General features: G+C 39.2%; 1 long non-coding RNA gene across 2 annotated transcripts in view; it reads right to left on the bottom strand.

Annotated features, from left to right (window-relative positions):
- Nucleotides 1-26,010, bottom strand: part of LOC140844738 (uncharacterized) — an 85,923-nt gene that overhangs the window by 31,332 nt on the left and 28,581 nt on the right. For both annotated transcript variants that reach the window (XR_012123223.1, XR_012123224.1), the window contains exon 3: nt 16,748-16,896. This is a non-coding gene — a long non-coding RNA (uncharacterized lncRNA). The remainder of the gene's footprint in view (nt 1-16,747; nt 16,897-26,010) is intronic.

Genomic DNA, 26,010 nt, shown 5'->3' with positions numbered 1-26,010 from the left:
CCATAACTATTCTGCTTAGATACAGGATGCACTGGTTTGCTAAGACTCCCATAATAAAATAGCACAAACTGGGGGATTCCAGAGGCCAGAAGTCCAAGATCATAGTGCTGGCCGGGTGTGTTTTCTGGTAAGATCTTTCCTCCCACCTTTCTGATAGCCAACTCCTCACCGTGTGGGATCGCCAGTTACTCTGTGCGTGCACACTCCTAGCATCTTGCCTTCTTATAAGGAAAACCCTTATAAGAGGATTTAAAGAGAAATCTCCAATCCTATGGAATTAGGGGCCTACCCTTATGACCTCATTTACCCCTCATTACCTTTTCCAAATACAGTCACCTGGAAGTTACAGCTTCAGAATGTTTTGGAGGGACACGACTGAGTCCTTACCACAGTTCAAGTTTTGCTGTTTATGTCATATCTTGTAATACGTGGGCTATGTTGTAATAGCCATATACTGCTCAAAGAGATACAACGTGAGGTTCCACTGTCCCAATTATAGTGCAGAAGTGGTTTTTGGATTTCAGTGGGAAATAGATAATTCCATACTGAGACATCAATAACAGAATAAATAACATATATAATTCCAGATTGAGCCATAAAGTATTAGAATAAATAGGTATGCCTAATGAAAGACTGTGTAAAGTTATTAAGCAACACCAGAATTCACATTAAAAAAAAGTCACTCCCATACCCAAAATCCAAGTATTCAATGTTAAAACTGTAAGTTGAAAACTGTTTAGAAAGTTGGGCCTGCGGCCACATAGTGGTGTATTAAGGAGACCCAACAACCATCAGCTAACATTCCACCCAGGAGTTTTACCTTTGGTTCCTCTGATATTTATAAGGGTCCCTCCTTTCATTAATAAATTAGGGGCTCTCCAGTTGCAAGGCAACTTTCAAGTTATACTTCTTCCTAGTACACACTTCCACCAGAGCTTTCGTCTTTAAACCCTCTTAGAGAATATGGTGCTTGGAGCTTCTGTTCTGTATAGTCATTCCCTGATGGCATGGGTGCACTCAGAGCAAGCCATCTGGCTGGAGGTTCAGAGCCCCTCCCAGTGCAGCCAGATGCCACCAAATGCTGGAGGATTGTTGGGGAATGAGAGAGGTCCCCACCTTGAGCAGGAGCTCTTTTGACCGGACATGTCCTTATTTGAAAGCATCATAACACCATATACTAGGAGTGTGTGTGTGTGTGTGTGTGTGAGAGACATACACAACCAGGAGTTATATATGTTATTTATATACCTTTATTTTTCACCTTTGAATAAAATTTACCAATTTACTGGACTCTTATGGAAAAACAAACATCAACAAATTGCGCTTACTATCTCTAAGTTTCACTAAATGTTGGGTGCTCCTTTTATTTATTTATTTATTTGTTTTATTTTCTTATCATTAATCTACAATTACATGAAGAACATTATGTTTACTCGGGTCCCCGCTTCACCAAGTCCCCCCCACAAACCCCATTACAGTCACTGTCCATCAGCATAATAAGATGTTGTAAAATCACTACTTGTCTTCTCTGTGTTGTGCAGCCCGCCCCATTCCCACCCCCACATTATACATGCTAATCATAATGCCTCCTTTCTTTTTCCCCCACCCTTACGCCTCCCTTCCCTCCCATTCTATCCAGTGCCTTTCCCTTTGGTAACTGTTAGTCCATTCTTGGGTTCTGTGATTCTGCTGCTGTTTTGTTCCTTCAGTTTTTCTTTGTTCTTATACTGCACATATGAGTGAAATCATTTGGTATTTGTCTTGCTCCTTTTATTTTACCATTTAAAATAAGAATGAATTTTGTTTTCAAAGCTACGTGAGCACCTTTTAAAAAGGTTTTGAAGGTATTCCTTTGTCTTAGGAACTTTAAGGATGTCTAGACAATGCAGTCTTTAACTTTTCAGCATGACTGTGGCTGCTGCCAAAAGGAAGACTGAATCACTTACTGCCTATTGGCCTGGGAAGGCTGATTCTTCTAAACAGAGAGTTTCCAAGAATTACTTCTAATCTGATACAGTATAAGTGGTATAGATTCCTAAATAATTTGTTTTCTGAAGGTAGAGCAAAACATTTTGTATCCTTATGAAACGCCATTAAAGGACAAAATAAAATACCTTAAAATCTTAATTGGGAATGCCAAGGATTTGATCAAATTTCTAACTCTTGTTTCTGTTCTGTGTTGTTACTAATGTGTTTGCCCGCACATATGCTACAGAGAAGTGACTCATCTTAGACATATCCCAGTACCATGATACGCAGGACAGAAGGAAGCCAGAGCCCGGGGCTTCGCTATCTGCCAGCAAACCCATGTCTGCTTTTTGGAGTGCCAGCTTTTGCCCTGGGAGATGGAGAATCTTTCTCCAGAGCAAGATCTGATTTGGCAGAACCTCCTTTTTTAGCTTTTCAGCAGTTTTTGCACCTTGCATGATAAGCTTTTGGCTTAATGTCATTTCAAGTTATCTTGGGTTTTCTGTGTAATTAGGAAGACCCAACTCATACCATGAGAATCTTTTAGATCATCACCAAGGTTTTTGGAAGTGATCGTTATGTCATCCTTGGGGGCTGCCCAAGCATTTATTAGAAATTCCTGAAAACTGTTTTTCCTTCATTTACTGTACGTTAGAGGTCCAAATAGGTTTTGTTTTGCTTGACCATTATGTAGCCTAAAATATGGTGTTAAAAAGGCAGGAGAATAATGAGTAGGAGGATCGCAGAGGATTTTTAGAACAGTGAAACTCCTCTGTATTATACTACAATAGTGAGCAAATGTTGTAGGGGAGGAAAACATTATTTTCCTCTGTATTTTAAATTTCTGCCCAGGGCCTTGCAAATTAGACTGACAAAAGACAAATTAACAAGGGAAAAACAAACAGAAACTTCTGAATGCATGCATCATACATACATACAGAAAACTCAGTCACAAGTGACTCAAAGGAATGGTTAGAACTTGGGGCTTATATAGCATCTAAACAAAGAAAAATATATTAGTAGAGAAGAGACAAGACAAAGAAAAAGAGTTTTGGGCTTCAAAGGGCAGCAAACTGTGGAAAGGTAAATATATTGGAAATTAAGTGAAGTTGAGTCCTAATTAGTAAGGTTTTTTAGTAGATCAGTCAGGTGCCGGCTCTGTGCGGGTAAGAGTCTAGAGTGGTCTGCAGGGATCAAGAATCACCCTGTCCTTCCTGGCAGAGAGGGAGGCAGAGCATGGGTCCTGGGTCAACTTTTTCTCAATTGCCTTCAGTTTAAAAATAACCCTTATGCCAGAATGGCTTTTTCGGGGTGACATTCTTTGAATCCCTTCAACGTTGTAATACATTTGCCAAAATCTATAGAATATATAAGACCAAGAGTAAGCCCTACTGTAAACTGTGGGCTTGCATGTTGATGACGTGCGCATGTAGGTTTCTTCAGCTGTCTCTCTGGTGGGGGGTGTTGACAGTAGGGGAGGCCGCTAGTGTGTGTGGAGGTAGCCTGGGGGTCAGTGGGAATGCAGCACTTTCTGCTCAATTTTTCTGTGAACCTAAAACTGCTCTGAAAAAAAAAAACCTATTTGAAAAAAAAAAACAGGTGTGGTAAAGAAATACTTTTTCTTTGTTCCCAGTTCCTGAGTCAAAGCTCCTAAAGCCCTTGGAATTTCCTGAGTGACAGGAGTCTATTGTTATTAATAATAAGGCCTCTTTCGGCCACACCTGAGTTTATTCTAGTAGGATAACTTAGGGTAGAACCCTTAGGTAGCCTCAGAATGGGTATGGGAACCATAAAGAGCAAATTATTAGAAGGTTGGGACTTTCAGCAGCCCCCAGTCTCTGGGGAAGGGGATGGGGGGAGCTAGAGATTGAGTTTCGAAAACTCTCGAACAATGAGATGCAGAGAGCTTTTAGGTTGGTGAGCACAGGAAAGTACTGGGAGGAGGTACACCCAGAGAGGGCGTAAAGCTGCGCGACGCCATGTTTCCGTACCTTGCTCTATGCATCGCCTCCATTTGGCTGTTGCTGAGTTGTAGCCTTCATAATAAGCCATTAAATATCAGTAGGGTTTTCCTGAGTTCTACATGCCCTTCTAGCTAGTTATCAAAAATGAGGAGAGGGTGGTGGGAACCCCTGACTCATAGCCTGTCAATCAGAAATACAGGTGGCCCCAGACTTGGGACTGGCATTGGAAATGGGGACAATCTTGTGAGACTGAGCCCTTTAATTTGTGGGGTCTAATGCTAACTCCAGAGAGTGTTAGGACTGAACTGAACTGTAAGACACCCACTTGGTACTGGAGGATATTTGAGAATCTCACAGCAGGTAATGCAATTAAGAAGTGTTTGGGTAAAGTAAAATTGACATATGCATTAATACAACGTTGATCTCACTGTATTCAGTTTTAGAGCACCAAGGACATACAAGTAAGAAAGGCTCCTCATGTTCGGTGAACACTCCTAAACCAAGATGAACGGGAAACTACAAACCAACATGGCAATATTTACGTAGAATGCAATTTGACAAATGTTCTGTCTTTGAGTCCGACCTAGCCCTTCTCAGGTGCTCACTTCCAACGACTATGTACATAGAATGCTCAGGTGCCCTGATGGGAACTGAAAGAGTACACAGGCCATCCTCTCAACACCTCCCGATGTTTTCTCTAGCTGTAGCTGACTCATAGTAATATCTTATCTATGCATAGTACTCTTCATTTCAAGCACTTTCATATTCATTATTTCATTTGATCTCACTTACTACCAGTACTGCTCCTGAATTTTAAATGTCATCAATCAAATTCAGAACTCTAGATGGAACTCAAAAAGGAATTCATTGCTCTTTCAGGTGTTACGTTGTCTGGCTAGCACATATACATAAATGAACCAGTTGGGTGGTCTCATTCATTGCTCTGATTTTCTGCTGTGCCCTTGCAAACTGAAATTGTAATTTAAGAGGCATCTTGCTCACTTCAGAACAGTGTCACAGAACATATTTCAAGCTCTATTTGCTCCTAGACTTTTAGACCAAAGTAGAATGCAAATATTCCTTATTATTTCTTCTATTTATGGCTTAAAAAGCATATTCAAAAATGTCTCTGAAAATGACCAGTGATGAAAGCCATTATTATCATAGGTGGTTGAGGTAAAGACGAAAGGAAATGTTCTGGATGATTCCAAAAACTTCAAAAGAGAGGAAAGAAAAGAGGGTCATTCTTAGTTCACCAGGGAATAAAATAGCATGCTTCCAGGACTAATTCAGTGAAAGCAAAATCTAAATAAAGCTAAAAAATCTTCATGAACAAAGGGAATTATAACTAAATTTCTCTTCCCTGCACAGGGAGAACTGCTAGTAATCATGCCGTGCTTCAGATGAGAACATTGATAGGAACCATCATCAAGCTGTGGAATCTATTTCGTCAGATATACAAGACAAAGTGTTATAAACTGAAGCACAAATTTGGGTCCTAGAAAATTCTCATTAAGGTCCAAGTAAGCAACCAAAAGCCCAAGAATCTGAGAGTTCCGAGGTAGTCTCTGAGGTCTCCTTACCAAATCCATTTTCCTTGGGATTCCCAAAAACTTACATATATTACTACAAATCAGACAAAATGAACAAGCAAATAACATGCACTGTTAATTGTTTAAATCATTCTAAATATATATACTGGAAAAAAGGCCCAAAGCTTTAGTTATAAGAGTTGTTTCATGTACACAACAACGTGATCAAATCCATTAATAATCCTCTGTTTTGAAACAAATGCTGCACCTCAGAAGCCTTGGAGAGGTTGCAAAAGCTTAAAGGAAAAAATTAAACTATTAAGATTTAATTCCAGCTTCAAGCCACTTCTGGCCTCACAGATCTGAGTAGTCTTCTCTTCTGAATGATGGCTGGCAAGTCCTGTTCTTGGAGTCATTCAGGGTTCAGATCTCAGTTCTGCCACTCATAGTCTCAAATACTAATTGATAAATGAATTCCATTTAGGGATTGAAATGAGATAACACTGGTTTATAAAGTACTAACCAACTGAACAGCATTAATACCAAAGGGAAAAAAAGAACAGGGGTTCATCCAGCCATGCAAACAAGCCGGCTCTTAATTCAAGCTGCTCTAACAGAATGCCATGGACCAGCTGGCTTATAACAACAGAAATTTATTTCTCACAGTGCTGGAGGCTTGGAAGTTCAAGATCAAGGTGACACAGATTCCGTTTGTGAGGAGAGCCCACCTCCTGGTTCATGGGTGGCTTTCTTCTCCCTGTGTCCACACTTTTTAAGGAAGAAGGGAAAACTCTCTGAGTTGGCTTTTATAAGGGCACTAATTCCATTCATGAGCACTAATTTCAACCTTGATGATCTTACTGCCTCTGCAAAACCCCATCTGCTACTATTATGTTGAGAGTGAGGATTTCAACATATAAATTTGGGGGGACACAAGCATTCGTCCACTAACAGCCATCTAAACTAAGCATATCCGGGAACCAAAAGGTGACATGCAGGACAAGGTCAAACATACTCATATCCATTCACACATGCACCAAATATACACCAATGCCTACTGTGTGGCAGGTTCTGTGCTAGGAATAGGGTGCACAAAAATAAACAGAACAGGGTCTTTGTCTGTAAGGCACTCATCTTCTAATGGAATATTTATTCTCATATGATAGTTTTATCAGAGTTTCTTTTATGCAATGTTAATATAAAAGATTGAATCAAAAGATTAATAAAAAAATTAATGAAAAAATAAGACCCTTACCTTTGCTCAAAGGTTTGCAAAATACTAGATTAAAAACAATAAAAAATAATTTTAAAAAATGTTTTACATACCAGGCACTATTCTACATGCTTTATATGTATTAACTCTTTCAATCCTCAGTTCACTCAATGAAGTAGCTGCCATTATTATCTTCATGTAACAAAAAAAACAGACACAGAGAGGTTAAGCAGCTTGCTCAAGTTCAGCCAGCAGAGTTTTTTCAGTGTTTTGCATTTTGCATTTCTTAGTACAAATATTTCCTACATTTTTTGACCAAGGAAACTTTTTTTCTCTCTAACGGAGCATTTCATACAATTTTATTTCCAATTCGAATTTGCTGTATATTAACAGCCACATTGAAGACATGGCTTATTTCGTTCATTTTGAGAAAGTGTAAGGCCCAAGTCAGCCTCTGTGCTCAGGTGTTCCGCCATCCCTTCGAGCGGGCGTGAGAGCCCAGATGGTAAGCAGGCACCTGCGCAACAGAGGCTCCGGGCTGACTTTTCAGCACACCTGGGAACCAGAGCATCATGGAGTTCCAGATCGTTATTGAGCCATAACTTAGAGGAGAAAAAGAAATCTGACAAGTCTTTTTCATAACCAGATCAAAGAGATTATGACAGATTGTGAAAATACAGTCTTATATTTCAAGCTGCTAATTCGTCTTCTTGCTGCTTCCCAAAGAAGCGGCTTATGAAAGTCCCTTTCACAGAGGAAGTTTAGCCACTGGTGGGCGATGCCCCCTCGGCTCAATAGTTTAACCTTGAAGCGAAAATAGGGCTTTTATTGATTTTCAAGTGACAAAGTGCAAAGGGGAAAAGGAACTTTTTAAAATTCATTTGGAACCTGAGATTTTAGCATTGCAGCCACAGGTCATCGCAGGTTTCTTAAATGTAAAGTAAAATAAAACATAGGGAATCAGTTATCACCTATATGCAGCACTCAAACCCATGAAAATTACTTGCATTTGAAGGCTCTTTATCCTCCCAAATATTAACATCCTTAAAAGAAAATCAATGACAACATGGTCAGATTGCTCATTACCTTGAACAGACTTAAAGAGCTTTTTCTGTGCCTGATACACTCCTAGTTCACTTTTTTTAATGATACTAAATTTCACAATAGTGTGCTATGATGAATACAGTCCTTTTTCTGCACAACAATTTAATAGAGGTCAAATTTGAGAAGTTTTTTTAATAATATATTCCAAATGCATTAGGTATCTCCAACCAAGAATTATAGAACTACAATAATAATTAATATTCATAGATCCTGACACTGTTTACAAAATACAGACGTGAGGAGGCTGACAATGTCGATGGCAGGCCGATGAGAGGCCTCTTGCCTGTGCTTCTGTTCTCTCAAAGGAACGGGAGGCAAGGTCATTAGTAGGTAGAATAATAGAGCAGAATGAAGTGCCTTTCTGAGATTTGTGACCAGAAATGTAAAGTAAAAATATCTCAGCCAGAGTGTGTATTTTTTTTTCTGGGAACATTTGACTTAGATAACAAGCATAAAGTATGCAAGATATTTTTAACCAGAATAGGGGCTTTTCTTGAATATCTGTAGGAGATAGAGAGAGTCAAGGGAGTTAGATATTTGCAAGGGAGTGTTGCTACAGACAACAGAACCGGGTTTGGTTAAATAGACAAAGACATAAGGTAGGATGACTGAGCAAGAGACAGTGATGGGTTTAATGGACAGGAGTTCCTCGGAGGTCAAGGGTAGGACCGTGAGAGTCCCCAGCTTAGGTTGATGGAGGACTAACCCTTTGACATTACACATAAATTACCTTAACTTCTTCTCACAAAGCCAAAAAAACTTATTCTCCCCATTTTACACATGAGGAAAATACAACTCAGAGAATTTCAGTGTTTCATGCAAAATCCCAGAGTAAACAACGATGAAAGCCAGGCCTGGAGCCCAGGTCTTCCCACTGCAAACCCTGACCTCTCCAACCCAAGGATAAGAACATGTTTCTAAGAAGACGTTTCATGGCATCTCTACTATCCATTTAGCTCAGTACTCTCAAAAAGAATACTTTTTCTGGGAGTCATCAATTAGCAAAAGGAAAATGGGATGAATAAAAGGATGAGTGGGAAGGCAGCCCAAGACTAAAATTATATCTCTATGGGGAAATGACATTTAGGGACTCCAAGACTATTACTGTCACTGCATTATTTTCAGTGCATCATCAGAGGGAGTCTAGTGTCCAACTGTACATCCCATTACAAATTAGCAGCCCAGCAGAACAAAGCTAGCACAGAGCTGTGCACTGAAACTCACGATGGCGAGGAGGAGGAGTTCCTGCCACGTGTCACCGGAACTCTCAGTTTAGGGGCCTGAGTTTAAAATTGCTTCTGTTCCTTGAGGTTTCCGGGGACCCTTGGGAATGCACATGGTAGACATACGATCAGAAGCACCTGTGTTATTCCTGTCCATCCAAAGAGATGACAACTACGGAACACAAGACTTTCCACCCATGGAAAACAAGTTCTATTTTCATTTAGTGTCTCCTGAGAAGCTAGATAATTTCAGATAAACAATCCCTTTGTAGCTTGTGAATCTTGCCCAACTCGACAGACCTTGGGAAATAAATGTAACAACAGGTTGAACACACAAATAAACCAGTGAAACTCTGCACTCCTTTCCACGCTTTTACATTATGGATGCAAAGGTTTATTTATCTACCTCCCACCTTTTCAGTAGTGGTTATGAAGTACAAGAACTCCTACTGTAAAGGATGGAAAAACATAAATAAGGATGAAAAAAACAGAAGAAGGGAAAATGTGCATAGGAGGATGCAGTAAGTGAGAAAAAAGAAAGCACAAATATACAGGCTCAGAGGGTCTCCTTAATTGTGATCATTGATTAGCAGATGTGGTTTAAACTTCCTTTAAGCACACATAGTCAGTAAGCAGTCCCCTTAGTAACCAGTACTTACTACCTGCATGGGGTTTTCCCACCTCTGAACTTAGAGTTCAACCCCTCAGGGGTCTTTCTTTACTTCCTCATCAAGCAAGTGTGAAATCCAGCTCAGTGGGCACCTGGTGCCTAGGTAGACTTCAGCAGAGGCGGCCAGTACCACCTCCAAAGAAAACCCAGAAGAGCCAAGTGCCTTTGTTCAACAGCTGTGTTGGGAGTTGATCCCCCTAATGGTCTCTATTTTGGTTTTATTATTATCGGTGTTGTTGGTGGTTAGTTCATTTGTATACCACCTTTGGCAACACCTGGATCTTCTGGTTTGGGGATCACCTCCTGATTTGTGCATGACCCAGGATTATGCACTGCCGATCAGATTAAAGCCACATATACCCACTGCCAGTTCCTTTGGTCTCCTGGTCCCTCCCTCTTGAACAATGCTCTGGCATAGTCCTTACGGTGACTGAAGGTCTTCTCTCCCAACCTGTACTATTTAAACTGAGTGGATTTCAAGTATACCCTCACACTGAATTTAAAAATCAGTGACAACCTTCCAAATTGAGAATATTAAAAGAGGCATGGTGAATGACCAAAGTCATCAATGGAAATAAGTAAAACAAGATAAAAAGACCCGGAAAATCTACACCTTTCTTTCCTCCTAAATCAAAGGACATGCACTGTCATTTTGTTATTAAATATATTGATCTCATTTGTGTTGTCTGCAACATGGCCCTGAAGCTTGGGGGTAGATAGAAGGCATTTGAAATCAAATCGGGCACAGTGCCCAGTGGAACATTTAGTGCATAAGCACAATGTATATTACTGATGATGAAAACTTAAGAAGGGTGGGAATAATTTGAAGCCCTTCAGAGGAGAGCAACAAAGATGGCTACACACAGTTGAAAAGTAATCTACACTTAAGGAAAGGCTCATAGAACTAGACTATTTAGCCTGCAGAAGACGCAGTTACACGCAGCATAGTAATAAATCCACACTGTGCGCTGTTATACAGAAGATCATAAACAGCTATTCTTCAACCTCGACTGATTACAGAACAAGAAGCAAAGAACCTAAGTGGGAAATCAGAAATTCAGCTCTAGGTTGGCAGACATTTCTTTTGAAAATCAAAGTTTTAAGAACTTTGGTTTTTTGGAAAAGAAATTACAGTTTCTTCTCTGCATTTTTGAAAATGGAACAGCAGCTTCCTATTTCCCCAAGTATCTCCTTTTTTAAAACAAAAATCTTTCACATTTTTTCTGTTTTACATATGTTAATTTAATACCAGTCACCTGGCTAAGAAACAACAAACACTTTGTGTGTTTGACTTCCTGCCTGAATACAGTTCAGCCCAGGCTTAGCACTTCACCAAAGGGGGAGCACCCAGACAGAACGCCTTGAATCCAGTCCTTCAGTGGCCTGCCTACATCTCCCAGATTATCTATTTTGCGGTCATAAATGTGCTAGCACCCAGAAACTGAACCTCCTGTGAACCCATGCTATTTCTAAAGGTTGTTATAGCTGGATTTGGTTACTAATGTTTTATGTAGCTGGAACACACTGTGCACAGAATATAAACAATTTCTCCTCCTGCATAAATCACCCTTCCTTTGTTCCATAGAGTAGCACTTGGGGCAGCTGGTATCTGAAGATGGCTGTTTACTTTAGACTTTGTTCTCAAGTAGATAAGAATTGTCAAGCTAAGGGAATAGACATATATGTGTGTGTGTATGTCTATTTGTGTGTGTGTCGTATATGGAGACATCTCAGACAGAAGGTATAAAATTTCCATGATTGAGGCTTCATTTCAGTATTTGAGAATATAAACAGATCCATTTGGATTTAGTTTTTCTCAATCAAAGCTGAAATTATGTAATACCATCCAGCATCAGTATTGACATTTGGTGGCATTCAAGATGTTATTTACACTCAGGGCACTGAATGTCTGTGCAACTGTTTACATTAAGTTCAAGCCTTCGGTTCCCTGTTTGTTGAGGTTCACCTAATAAAGTTTAGCCCCATAAAGGTTCCTGAAAGAAGCTCTTCATGCTAAAGCAACTCCATAGAAAGCCATGTATGTGTAGTACAGGACATATCTGCCATCTGTCCAGAACATGTATCCATATGCCTCCCACTACATTTATCGAATCAGAAGTAAGCATAAGTTTTCATACTTATGTTTTAGAAGGAGCAGTTCCCACCTCTCCCCGAGTCAAAAACCTTGACTTCAAACAGCTTCTTATTTTATTGTTTTCTCTTTTATTAATTCATTTAATTTTTCTACGAACCCTCAGAGGTGACTATCTTTACCCCATTTCATAAGGAAATTGGGGTTAGGGGAGACCGAGACACCCCAGTAAAGGTCAAACCTGCTGAACTCCCAGTAAAAAGAATAATACACTATAGGTAACTACTTTTGGAGAAGGGGGGATACGTGTGTGTGCATGCATATATGTATGTTGTGCATATTACATATATGCATCGGCAGACCATAAGGTTGGCAAATGACCCTGCCTCTTTGCCTGAAGAATAGAATTTTAAAACTACACTTACAAAAAATGTCAGGGTTTGATTATACCATGCTTTGAAGTGTTCAGAAGACAAACCCAATAAATTGCAAATATTATTAGACTCAGCTTTACAGATGTAAGAGGGGGCTTGCCCTGTAACTTTCTTGGCACGAGAAAGAGAAGTCAGCTTCACATGTCCTTGTCACATCCTAAATATTTGTGATGTGCTCATCATGTCCTCTATTTTTACACTGCTCAGGCACCAGCCATGGAAAGCTGGAACACTCCTTGTAGTCCTTTCTTTGGCTTAGGACATTGATGGCTTCTGTTCTAGAATGCTGCTGCTGATTAAACAGTTATTACCTATTAACATCTTACACAATCTAAATTAAAATGTAACTAGTCAAACACATGGCAGGACTTAGAGGGACTGCAAGGTTGGAGAGATACATTTTCACATGCTAAGTGGAAAGGTCTAGAGTCTGGGCTCCAAGGCTTTTCAGTGCTTGTTTACAAGGCCAGGAGCTGAAGTGGTGGCCAGACAATAAAGCTGCATTGATGGCAATGAGGAATCAAGAGGGTCTACGTGAAACAGATGTGATTCAAACACAAATCAAAGGCTAAAGAGGAGAGCATTTAATGTAGATTTCTTTCACCAGTAATCTTGCTGAATATACCTGTCTCGTTATGTAATTTTTGAAGAATTGAAGCTAAATCACTCAGATTCATATAGTTAGTTACATTCAGGTTCTTTCCCTTGTACAGTATTATTCATCCAGTCTTTCAGCATGATTCCTAGAAGGAACTCATGAAAAATTGTAATAAAGGCAGATACTTCTGCGTGCCACATCTACTTCAAGTGACTAGAAAAATATGCAAAAATCCCCCCTAAATAAAACTCCGAGGTGCCCACAGTTTGGAGAGGATGTTGGACACTGGGATTCAAAGTTGTACTACCCGATATGGCAGCCACTTGCCACATGGAGTGATTTAATGTAAATTAAAATCAATTCACATTAAATTAAATTAAATTAAAAATCAGTTCCTCAGCCTCACTAACCACCTTACAAGTGCTCAGTAGACAGAGAAGTCAAGTGCAGAACTGAACACTATTCAGCCATAAGAAACAAGGAAATCCTGCCATATGTGACAATATAGCTGGGACCTAAGAACATTATGCCAAGTGAAATAAATCAGACAGAGAAGGACAAATACTATATAATCTCACTTTTATGTGGAATCTAAAAGCTAACAAACTCATAGACGCTCTAGAGAAGAGATTGGTGGTTAACCACAGATGGGGTTAGAGGGTGGTGTAGAGGGGGAATTGGGTGAAGGTCATCAAAAGGTCCAAACTTCCAGTTATAAATTAAATAAATTCTGGAGATATAATGTTCAGCATGATGACTATAACAATACTGTATTGTATATTTGAAAGTCACCAGGAGAGTAGATCTTAAAAGTTCTTACCACAAGAAAGAAAAATGTGTAACTACGTGAGGTGATGGATGTTAACTAAATTTATTGTGGAGATCATTCTGCAGTATATACACATTCTGAATCATCGTGTTGCATCTTAAGTTAGTATAATGTGATATGTCAATTAAATCTCCATAAAACTAGAGAAAGAAAAAGAATGCTGGCAGAGTGATTTCACAAATTCACCAGGCTTAGGTAATGATACATATTTCATATACACATTCTTGCCCAGTTTCAGAGTGTTTAAGAAAGCTGACTCTGTTCTGGACTAGGTGGAAGACAGATTGGGCAGAAGTTTGAACAATGTCAGTAACTGATTACTTTGCCTACATTTCAGGGAATGGAACTTTCCCACGTGGCAATGTGCCCTAGCTGTTTTAGCCTGTGCTTATAGGAAACAGCACCCTCTCTGATCACTCCCTTCCAGGAGGTCCCCAAGCCCTCTGAAGTGCTTGTGCTTCTCTCCTTTTCTGCAGCCTCATTGCCCTGCCCTAGGTCATGTTCTCATGACCTCTTTTGCAAGACTTTCTTAATTGGTTTCCTTACCTCCAATCTCTCTCTCTAAAGGAACTTTCACCCTCCCCACAGAATTATTTCCTACAACATACATCCAATCCATTCTTTCTCCATGGTGAGCAATTATTTTCCCTTGTGTCCTAAAGTTCCAGATTTCTGGAGTCACTTTTCTTTTGATGTCCACATTAAAAACAAACAAACACAATGTAATTCCTTATTATATATCACTGCCTAAAGTTCTGCAACATCTCATATTTGCCTAACAATTCTTGAATGTAGCACATAATAGTTCTTCAATAAACACTCAGGAAATAGAGAAATTATTGTCTCATTTCCCCTAAAAACTGTAATATTCTGAGGGGTATTCACAGTAGCATATGCAACTTTTATTAGCATATAAACTTTTCTCCAGTGAAAACATTAAAGTAATATGTGCAGAATGAGAAATAACTATTTAAAAAATAATAACAGTAACATTTTCAGAGGATTTACAAGTGGTTGGCATGATGTTGCGTGTTTTACACAGAATCTCTAATTAATTTATATAATAACCTATAAGTTGATCTGAATATGCCTGTTTTATACATAGGGGGATTCAATAACTTACCCAAGTTATACAACTAGTAAATGACAAGAGAGAAATGTGAATGTTGCCACATTAGGGATAAAGTGAGCCCAACTCATGAAAGTCTTTAAAACAAAAAGTGGGGCGTTCATACTTGATTTATTGTAAACCAGGGTTCTCAAAGTTGGATCCAGGAACCTCTGATGTCACTGATGTTTTAAGGGGGCTCTCGGGGTCAAAATTATTTTCATAACAATACTTAAGCTGTATTTACCTTTTCCACTTTCATACTTTAAATGTCCAGTGGAGTTTTCTAGAAACTACCAGACATGTGACATCACGATAGATAGAATGCAACACAAAGGGTAACTATGAGAAGTAAATGAAGTCTGAGACACAGTCAGCATTTCACCCTGGGATTCAGTAGACATATTTGGCCCCGATCCTGGTCTTTGTCTTGTCTCCTTGTCATTTTAGCACTGCCTAGACAGATTTACAGCACTGGGAACCTTTAGCCCAGCCTGCAGGCTCTCTTCCTAGTGTTTATGCTCTGGGAATCTTTTCTCCAAAACCGCAAGGCCACTGAAGATGGATCAGAAATTGTGTGCTTTCTCTGCCAGTTTAGCTGGGTGAGATGGGTTCTGGAATCCCAAAGTGACATCCTGCATCCATGTTCCTTCCGGAGCAAAAAGAATTCAGTGCATATGTACATAGTGGCATCAGAACATGTCTTTGAGGCAGCATGGGTTGACTGAGCTCTCATGAACTCACATAGGACCGGAATGATATGCACACTTTTGATTTTGATCATACCACCAATCACTGCTGCTCTGGAATACAAGGGAGTCATTTATGGGGTTGCCTGTAGTAAATCCCTAAGTCTCTGAAACCAAAAGCCATAAAATCATGCCTAACAGGAACTGTTCAACATCCATTACATAAAAATGACTTCTAAATAACACAGACTTGGTTGGAAACAATTTCCTGGAGGATATATGCTTTATCACTTATTTTCTGAGCTCTATCCCCAGACTGAAGCTCCTACCACCACTCTCAACATGAGCACGTCCAGGCACATTTCTTTTGAAGATTTGCTTTGGCAGAAGAAGAGACATGCTGCTCTCCTGATATCAGTCTTGTTAAAGACAGACTTACAATAGATTGTAATTGAGAGAGAAGAGCTTAGTTTTACAGGCACTCAAATATTTGACTTAACAGTACTCCAAAATGTACACTTCAACACTGAATTGACCCCACCATTTGAAATTTTCTTACTTCTATGAAAGAAGTCTTGCCATTTGGTTTGGTTTGGTTATAACCAATGCAATGGTGTGTTCTCATTTATTAGAGGTGGAGGTTAAAATCTCAGATTAGTGCTTATCAGATTTATGTCACATTTAGTTTACATATGCAGAAAGCATAATTCATCACAAAATCTTTCCTTGTGGTACCCTTGGTCATTTAAAAGAAGGCACACTGCTTTTCCCAGAAATCTGTGACAAAGTCAACACATTCCCCCTTAAAAATGTTTTAGATCTTCAAAGGCTGAGTTGGGCACAATATTTCTTAAGGTTAATTTACAATCAGGCCTTTCCCCTTCTTCAGGGAAGAAAGAAATAAACATCTTTCCAGGCATTAAAAGAGTTGTAATACAAAGAAGAGTCTGAGCTCCTGGTGGCACACCCTGTTTGCAACTGTGTAGATAAACTACAGCTAAATGCACTAATATCTGTATTTGATAATTAGGTTTCAAAAATAAATACTTTCATAAGAGTACATTTGTCTTTGAGAACACTTCTTAGAGAGAATAACCAGGTCCTTAATCATACCACTCATTCAGGAGACTTTCTAAATTGAGGTATGGTCATAAATTCCTGTTTTGTGGGTGCTCGTGGGTCTTTCATATACTTTGATGGCAAAGAGTTTCCAAGATTTCCTAAAAGTTTGTTTTCAGAGTAAACCCAAACTCTAGATTCAACTGTATCAGGAAAGGTCTAGAGACACTTGAATACTGTTTGTTTCTGTCATTATCACCTTACCTGGCAAAAGTGGTCCTGAATTTTGCCATTAAGAAGAAGAATCACTGAACCCATCCTTGCAGAAGGATGGAATCATCTGCTTTCTTTCTGGTATCCCACATCAGTAATTCCATTGAATTTCAACGACTGAGGATGGTATGAAGATACAACTATAAGCACAAATAAATGGGTAGCATGTTTAATTGGCACCAGACCTAGAATCAACTGAAGCAGTATATTCTGACATGACCAAAATGTGGTTGGCAAAATGCACAGCTGGTTTTCTGTCTGTTTTTATTTATTTTTTTAACTAATAATGTGACTGATTAATATCCTGCCTATTATTTCACTCCTAACTGCACTTTGAGACTGTCATTTTCTACTTTTTAGCATATTATTTGTGTTTTCATTAGTAGTTATTACTTTTGCTCATTTTAATCCCAGCAGAGAAAGGTATGATTTGGAACAGTAAGTGCTGGTGTCATGGACATTTAAGAGTAGAAGTGAAAGATCTCAAAATGCTAACAGGTTGACATAATTGTTTTGGTCCACGCAATATTTGTTCACATTATACTTTTCATTGAATCTGGATTTTAGACTGCTCTTGAAAAATCTGCAAATCTGGAATAATGATTTGGCAGTATTCTATTGGCTACCCCATTTGGGTGGGGCATCTACTCTCTAACTCCCCACAATGTCCCCCCTGTTGACTTCACACATTCCCTTTAATTACTTCACTCCTGTAGGCATTTGAATTTGGGACTCTTGGTCTAAAGTATGCATTAGATCTATGCAGCAGATCTATAGAGGGGACCACTCAGGTGGCCCTGGACATGAACAGTCACACGAAGGGGTGGAGCAGAGAGTTCCTAAAGATAAGCTTCATACTCAGCAGGCGTTTGCTTGGGGATAGCCTTCAAACTACTGTAAAATGGAAAGCAATGTGCAAAATAATTGTTTAAATAAAACTTTTCTTCCTTCAAAAATAGGTGAAAGTAAGTTTTTTAGTTTAAATATAAATCTCAAACTTTTAAGATATTTTGGGAGACTGACAATTTCATAGTGCTCAAAAAGAAATTATTGGCTATAAGGCAGGGAAGTAATGATCTCCAGTTTAGAAGTTGTAACTTTGAAACACAAATAGTTCTGCCAAGGATGAAAAATGAATCACTGAAGACAAGTTCATTGCAAAGAAAGAAGAATGTAATTTTACTAAGTAGATGACTACGGGTTTAAGAAAAGAGAAATTTAGATCTAGAAATATACACAATCTTTATTTAAACCACTTATGAAGCCATTTTATACATTTACCATTAATAGTTAAAGCACTAAATAATGGCTAAATCACCCAACACAAAACCATCATTTCACAGCTCTGAAATGTTGTATTGAAGTTTTAATACACATTTTAGGGAGCTGTAAGTGTAAAACTTTAGAATGTTTGTTCATGAGGACATTTCAAATGATAGGAAACAAGTCAATTTTGCATTTGAAAAATGACCCAATTCCAAGGTCATGTTAGATCCTCCTTGTGGCCTGGGAGAATCCAGGGGGATTGGGTGAGCCACTTGATTTCAGTTGCCCTCTGCCCTTCCCTCAACTCCGCCAAGGCGCTCTCTCAAGTTCTGCTTTATAAGAACAGGTAATTTGTGCAATGTGCTTTACCCTCTCACTGTCCATGCAGGGCCCCAAAGACAGTTGATTGCAAATTGCATGACTAAAATCTAGGACAGAAATAGCTGGGGAAAAACTTGTAGGGGGATAAGTCTGAATCCCAAGGTAGGCTCTAGAAGGCAATGACTATGGAGTTGGAGTCCAGGTACCAGAGAGCAACTTCGGATGCTAGATGCAGAAGATAAGGACCAGGCAACAGGTCAGAGCCAAACAGACCAGCAAGGGTTGGACTTTATAAAGTGAGTGCTAACAGTTGACACGTGCTCAGTGCTCACCTTGCTCTGGGAACTATTCTCCACTCTGCTGTATTAATTCATTTGTGTCTCAACACCAGTGGACTATATTATTCAGAAACTAGGACCCAGTTCATTGAATAAGTGAACAGCATGACAGGCAGAGAAACCACCTTCAGAGTACTTAGGAGAACTGAAGGAGTTCTTGACTTGTGTCACTGATTCCAGGGCCAGTCCCAGAGAGTATGAGGTCATGGGAAACATGGTTGGGGGAATTGGTAGCTTCTAATAGATACAGTCTGGTATTTTCTTATATGTGATTTCATATTTAGAGAGCTTACTGATACTATCTCTGTGATCTTACCATGAGAAAAGTGAGAAGAGGGGAGTGAAAATAACTTGTTCAAGGTTATAAAAGGCAGAGTTATAACAGAAAATACTTTCACATCTAATCCTAGGGCCTATGTGCATAGGATTTAGGATGTGCTACATTAGCACTTAAAACAGAACTTCCTAGAAAGTAATTATGACTTGGCTCCGTGCCTCAGCTCTGGACTTGGGACGTCCGGTGGGACCGTGTGTACCTGCCAGTTTCATGAAGATCAATATACAATAGAATTTAACAATGTGGCAGTGAGTGGATGAGAAAGCTGGGGTGGGAGATGGAGTAGGGTGGCAGGAATAGCCGAGAGCCCGTGAATCCCAGCAGGAAGGAAAGAAAGCAATGGAAAGAGTAAGTATTGGAAGCCATAGGGCAGGTCAGCGGTAGTGTCAACAAAGATTTGGTGAGAAAATGATGAAGTAAGTGATAATTGCAGAATGAGCAATAAAATAAATAAGTACTAAAAATACAATAGTAACTATTCCCTTAGTACTTATTATGAAGGGTGTTTATCATGCATTATTTTTAATTTTGACTCAGATTTGAAAGGTGAATATTATTGTGTCCATTTTCCAGATGTGAAAACTGAGGCTCAGAGCTATTAAGTCAGTTCAGTTTAGACAGCTATTAGATGGTGGCATCTGGTACCAACCCAGGCTTGCCTGTCCATGCTGGCATCTATGCAGGAGTGTGGGGAGAGATGCATGCTTTAAGCCGTTCACTTACCACCATCTATGGGCCCCTTTGTAACTAAGGCAAACAGTCATTTTCAGTGAAAACTGGACACTCTTTGGCACAGGCCTCTCTTCCTGCTTCGAAGAACTAGTCTAAGCCACTGAGAAATTTCAGCAAATCTGATTTGGGTATCTCAGGAATAAGGAATTTTGCCAAGGCAATACTATTGGCTCCCCCGTCATTGTTTCCTGCTCTCTCTAGACTCATTATTGTCCAATGTTTAAGATGTGGCAAAGGAGTGGAAAACTTATTCTCTGACAGTCTATATAAAGCCTTTGTCTAGAAAATACCTCATCGTGTGACAGAAATAAGTATCTTCAATTAAAAATAGCAAGGGACTCCAAAAAAGGGTGAAGCTGTTGTTTCTTCAACCAAACACTCCTGCCCACTGCCACACATACCCACTCACTACCCAGCAGAGGGAGCGTATGTTTACTGATGGACAGACAGAGGCATCATGGGAAACAGTGCCTGTCTACGAACAATAGTAGAGACAAAACAACATTATTCTGGCATCCAGTATATGTATTCACTTCCAACCCCAAATTCCATTCATTGATTCCTTTTCAGGGACAAAGAGAGAAAATGAGAGCATGGTGTTGAGTGTTTTACAAATTAAATCCACATGTATGATTTTACTTTACAGTCATTCCTTTTAGTCCCCATTGAATAGATTAGAAAAGTGAGGCTCCGAATGGAGCACACACAAAATAGGAATTTGTGACTATAAACTCGATTTTGCTTCCAATATGGGTTGTTTAATTAAGGGCCTGGTTATTCTCTCCTAAATGTGTCCTCTAAGTTAAGCCAGAGATAATAACTGGAAGAGGGAAACCCCAAACCCAGGTCCGTCCTCGATCTCAGAGAAGAAAACAGGTGAATGGAGTGGAAGGTTCAGAGAAAAGACAGTAGCTAAATATATATCAAAATTCCATAATTTGGAGTTGATGCTAAAGTTCAATTCCTATACTTGATCAAGTATTTTCTGCCTTTATTTTTCTATCTTCCATAAACTGCAAAGAAATAAACCCAGGATTTCTGCACTGGCCCCCACATTCCACACACTTTTCTCTTCCCTGCATGCATGCAACCAGAAAATCTTGCTTCATTATTCCATAATCCAGTCCCTTGCGACTCAAAAGTATGGTCCAATTAACCAACAGTAGCATGGGGTGGGAGCTTGGTTGAAATGCAGAATCTGAGGCCCCACCCCACACCTACTGAATTTCAACAAGATTGCCATGTATACATTTAAACTAAAATGCACTCATCTAGACTTTTCCTAATCTCTCTCTTTAAAGCAGATTGATGCTCCTCAGAGGAAACTAGTTTGCACCCTGCTTCTTTCTATCCTGGATGTCATCAGTGAAATGGCTAAATGCAAGGTTCTCCCCAGTTATTTCATGCTGAAGCTAATTAAATAAACGCCTTTATGCCCCTAAGAGGCCCTTAAGGAATGAAACTATTAGCATTTAAGCAGGTCAGGGAGGGAATATTTTGAATCTTCTATCCTTAATTCAAAACCATGTTGGCCACCACCTATTTCACGTGGGCCGTGGACATCACGGTCTTCATCCCCTCCTAACGGCACAATGTGAGGAGCGCCAGTAGGGCGTCTGAGCTCCAGGACCAGCTCAGACACTGCACAGCTCACCCGCCGTGGGTTCTGTACTCCACCTCCTTAGACCTCAAGTTTCCGCTTTTATAAAACAGGTGCATTAAATGAGAGTAAAATCTTAAAATGTCTCCCACAGAACATTATTTCATAGAGATTCATACACACACACATACATGTGCCTCCATACTACATGTTCACGTGTGCATGTTAAACTGGGGGAATTCTCTTTTAGAGAAACAAAGTGCCCTTCCACATTTAAGGGCCTGAAATGTCTTACAGTTTAAAAAAAATGTTTAAAAGTCTGAGCAAGTCTTTTTTTAAACAAATTTTCCCAGAAATGACCCCTACCTTCTGTCTTTGTGTGTGTGCTTATTCCTCAATTGGCAACCTGTATTTACAGACCACAGTTTAAGAAATGCTGGGCTGGAACACCTCAGAGCACCCTTCCAGCTCTGCCACCCTATTAGTTTATCATTTTACCCTACCATCACAGAGGGGTTCTCCTATTTTCTCAATTTGTCTATTGGTTTTCAAAGCAATCACAATGTTTATAAGGACTATTTGAACCAAAGTTTGCACCAGACCACAACTGATTTTATTCAGCATACCTTTTCTCCTGGCTTCGATTTTCCATACTCATGACCTGAACCATTTACTGACTTGGTACAAATCACTTCTATTATTCTTTGTGACCCAAATTTCACTGACAAGCTGAACTTGCTTTTGAAACCGCTCTCGTCTCATTTTTAAATCTATGTTAAAATGGACTATACTTCATTCGTTCAACTCTAGATATTATTTTGAAATGAATGCACCACAAAATGTACCATTGTCTTGCCACATACATCCTGTGATGGTTCACATCCAGCCTCAATGAAATTATATGTTTTTGAAAATACTCTCCTCTTTAGATTCTCTGTTCCCCTCACCGCAATTTGTTCTATCAATAAAAGTCCTTCCAAAAGTGGCATGTCTGTAGTCCCTGGACTGCAATTTTTTATTGTGGCTTTTGATCCTTTATCCTAATTCTGCCTTTTGTGATAATAGCTGTGATGTAGTAACAAAGGATAACACAGTTTGAGCCATGCTCTCTATGTCACTCAGTATAGTCCCATCCTTTTGCGGAGCAATTTGTTCTTAAACTTTATTGCTGTGCTTTCTCCTTTTTTGTCTTTTGTTTGATTGGTTTTGTTTGGGGTGGGAGGAGGTTAGCAGATAAACACACAGAGAAAAACACTTTTCAATAACTCTATAGCAGTCAGCAGCTAATCAAAGTGTAGTTCTTCACTGCAATAGGAAATCTAGGTAATAAAAGGTCCATGTCCCTTTATGAGCACCCGTAACTTCTGAATTAGGCAGGACCACACAATGATAAGGCTAATCTGATCATTGATTTATAAGTATAAACAAGTTTCCTAAGAAGATCAAAAGTCATATCCTTCTGAGTCCAGATGGATTGTATGTAGAAGGGAAGTAGGCAGGTATCAAGAGGCAATACAGGGACAAGAGTGTTTTCCTTTACTTTTATGTCTGTGAAAGAAATTGAATCATAACAGGATAAGGCTCCAATGCCTTCAGCATTTTCAAAGGCCTATTATCTAACTATCTGGAAACCTTTCATGAAGTTCAGCTGCGCTCTCCGTACCTTGTTCCCCACGCAGGCCTGGATGTGTGTTTAGGACCAGGAAAGGGCAGCACTTGGCCAAGCCTGTTCTGTTATCACCTGCGGAGCTCTCCTTCATGGCCCTAGCAACCTTTCTGCAAAAGAGCTCTTGTCACAAACTCAGTGATTTCAATCATGAGGTAATTTTCTTTATTTTAAAAACAAGTGTAAACACAATTTAAAAGGCTTCCTTTTTGACCTTTCGAAAATGGTATTCAGGGCAGATGTAAGAGAGGTGGACGATATTTGTATAAAAAAATACCAGTTGAGATTGTAAATTCTAAGCCTTTTATTGCAAAAGACTATTTAACCCATAGTGACCCTATTCCTATAACTCACGTAGTTGTCACTTTTCCTTGATATACTATGCTTGTCTATTCTTCATAATAATGTAGATTGGACTGACCGGACATCTTTATGAAAAACATCTGATTACTATCCATAAATGTTTTGCTAAAAATTGATTTAATTCATTCCCCCACAATTTTCTTCTCAGACATACATAATTTACAAGCTATATCAACTCACCTTACTAGTGTTACCACTTGAGTCAAGTCATACAGGAGAATAACTCCAGATGCTAGAATCATTAACTAAGGATATTAAATCTGTAAATAAGATCTTTCTGCATGAGTTTTACCCACGAAGAGTGTTTTGTATTGCCACCAATTAATGCTAAGAAAATTTAACATCATTTACAAACAAGATTAAAGATATTCTTCCTTCCTCAACCAATTAAGAAAATCAAAAGGAAAATGTTTTGATTCATGCTCATCATATATATGTAAATATATCACATAATGGCTCATATTTAGCAAATATGAAATACCAACACACAAGTGAAAAATATTTTGGCATCTGTCCGGCCCTTGAGCTGGCTAGCGCAACGTGTGATTTGAAAGTGTTTTAGTCCTGCTGTTAAACATGTACTCAGATGAATACGTTAATTATAGATTATTTTTATCAGAATCACAGTGAACTTTAAAAATGCAGTGAGGGAGGGGCCTGTTCTAGTCACTCACATCCAACAAAAGATGAGAGGAAAATTACCACTAAATAGTTGATTCAGTTGAAGACACAAATACTGGGATTTCTGGGCAAGATGGCATGGTGCGGTCCTACTTTGAGGGAACCCCTCCTTACTGTAATCACAACTGTAATTGATAAAATATTTAAAAGGAAAATTATTGGATGAGCAACAGAGCGCTGAAACCCACTGATGCAGCTACGAGCGGGGAGGAAGGAGCTGCGAACCTGCTGGCATCCAGGTCGTGGGTAATAGAGACCAAGAGAAGCCCATGGGTTATGGTGGCCTAGCACCAGGCTTATTCACCTAAACTGGGAAGAGCTAAAATCACCTGCATATCTTCCCAGGGTATGTGAAGTTAACCTACAGAAAGAGTACAGGAGGAAGCAGAGAAGCCCAGTTCAGCAACTGGACCTTCAGTATTCACAAAAACACTATGTCACGGGAGCCCTGAGGCATGAAGATAAGATTTGTAGTGACTCAAGAATGAATGAGACCAGGCGGAGGCAGCTATAAAAATGACTAGACAGGAATAATTAGGCAGAGAGGCAGACACAACTCCCACTCAAGATGAGCATACAAATGAAAATTCCAAAGCAAATGATGGAATTAACATGGAGAGAGACCACAGGATACCCATCTCCTCCTACAAGAAAGCTGTCAGTTTCCACCTGCGTAATCCTAGCAAGCCTGCACACCCTCCAGAAGAATATCTTAATAACTTAAAGGTGTGTGTGTGTGTGTGTGTGTGTGTGTGTGTGTGTGTGTGTGTCTGTGTGTGTGTGAAAACACGAGACTATGGTAGCAAACAAAAACACATGCCACACTGAATTGCAATGATGTTAGAATACCCATGGCTAGCTTTGGAGTCACTGAAGTATGAGTCGGTGTGTAGTGTTTCAGCATTTCAAGAAAATTTGCCTTAGTGTATAACACAGTAAATGTTCATCAGGAGTATTGAGAAAGGATGTCACATCATATTAGCATTTGTAAGTTGGGTCCTAATGAGAAGCAAGAAAATACTGTATTAAGAATTAGATGATTTAAGCTCAGGTCTACGCTGTACGGCTTGCCAGTTGAGTGAACTTGGGTAAGTCATATAACCATCCTTGAATCTCATTTTTTTAATCTGTAAAATCATCAGATTGTATTACTAACCACCTCAAAAATGAGAATATAACAAGAAAATGGATAAAAAGTACCTCCCTTCTGCCTCAAATCACATAATATGTAAAAAAAAGATAGAAGTTCATGTCAATTCTTAAAAATAAGACAGAATGTCATTGATGTAATGGAGATTTTGAAGAACTCCTGAAACATGAATCTAATAGGTTCATATTAATGGATAAGCAGGAATAGAGAAACCACAAACACAAAAACACTCAAGAAAAGAGAGCTTTTCCAGAAATTCCAGGGATAACTAGGGTTTTGCTGAAGTAGGATACTAAAAACAAAACCTACAGCCACTAGTGGTGATCAAGATGAATCAATTAAAAAGATAAAATTGTAACTCAAAATAACTGGACATGAAAGGAAGCAAGTCATGTAAAAGAGAGACACAGAACTCAATAAAAGGAAAGCTACCTCCTGGGAAAAAAATTATAGAATAAATGAAGAAAGAACAGGTATCACATGTTTGAAATAAAAGGTAATAAGAAGTGCATTTATTTTTATTGCTGAATAACAAATTACCCACATATTTAGGGACTTAACATGTATTTTATTATCTTACATTTTTAATGGGTCAGGAGTCAGCTTAGCTTGGCCCTCTGCTCAGGATTTCACAAGGCTGCAATCAAGGTATCTGCTGGAGTTAGCATCTTACCTGCAGCTCAGGATTTTTGACTACTTGACCATTTTTTTAAAAGTTCATCTGATTAGGTGAGGCCCCCCTAGATGCATCTGTTTATGATTAACTTAAAATCAATTGATTAGGAGTTTTGATCTCCCCA

This window comes from Manis javanica, chromosome 12, assembly GCF_040802235.1.
Source record: "Manis javanica isolate MJ-LG chromosome 12, MJ_LKY, whole genome shotgun sequence".
NCBI lineage: Eukaryota > Metazoa > Chordata > Mammalia > Pholidota > Manidae > Manis > Manis javanica.
This window is presented reverse-complemented; position numbering and strand designations above follow the sequence as displayed.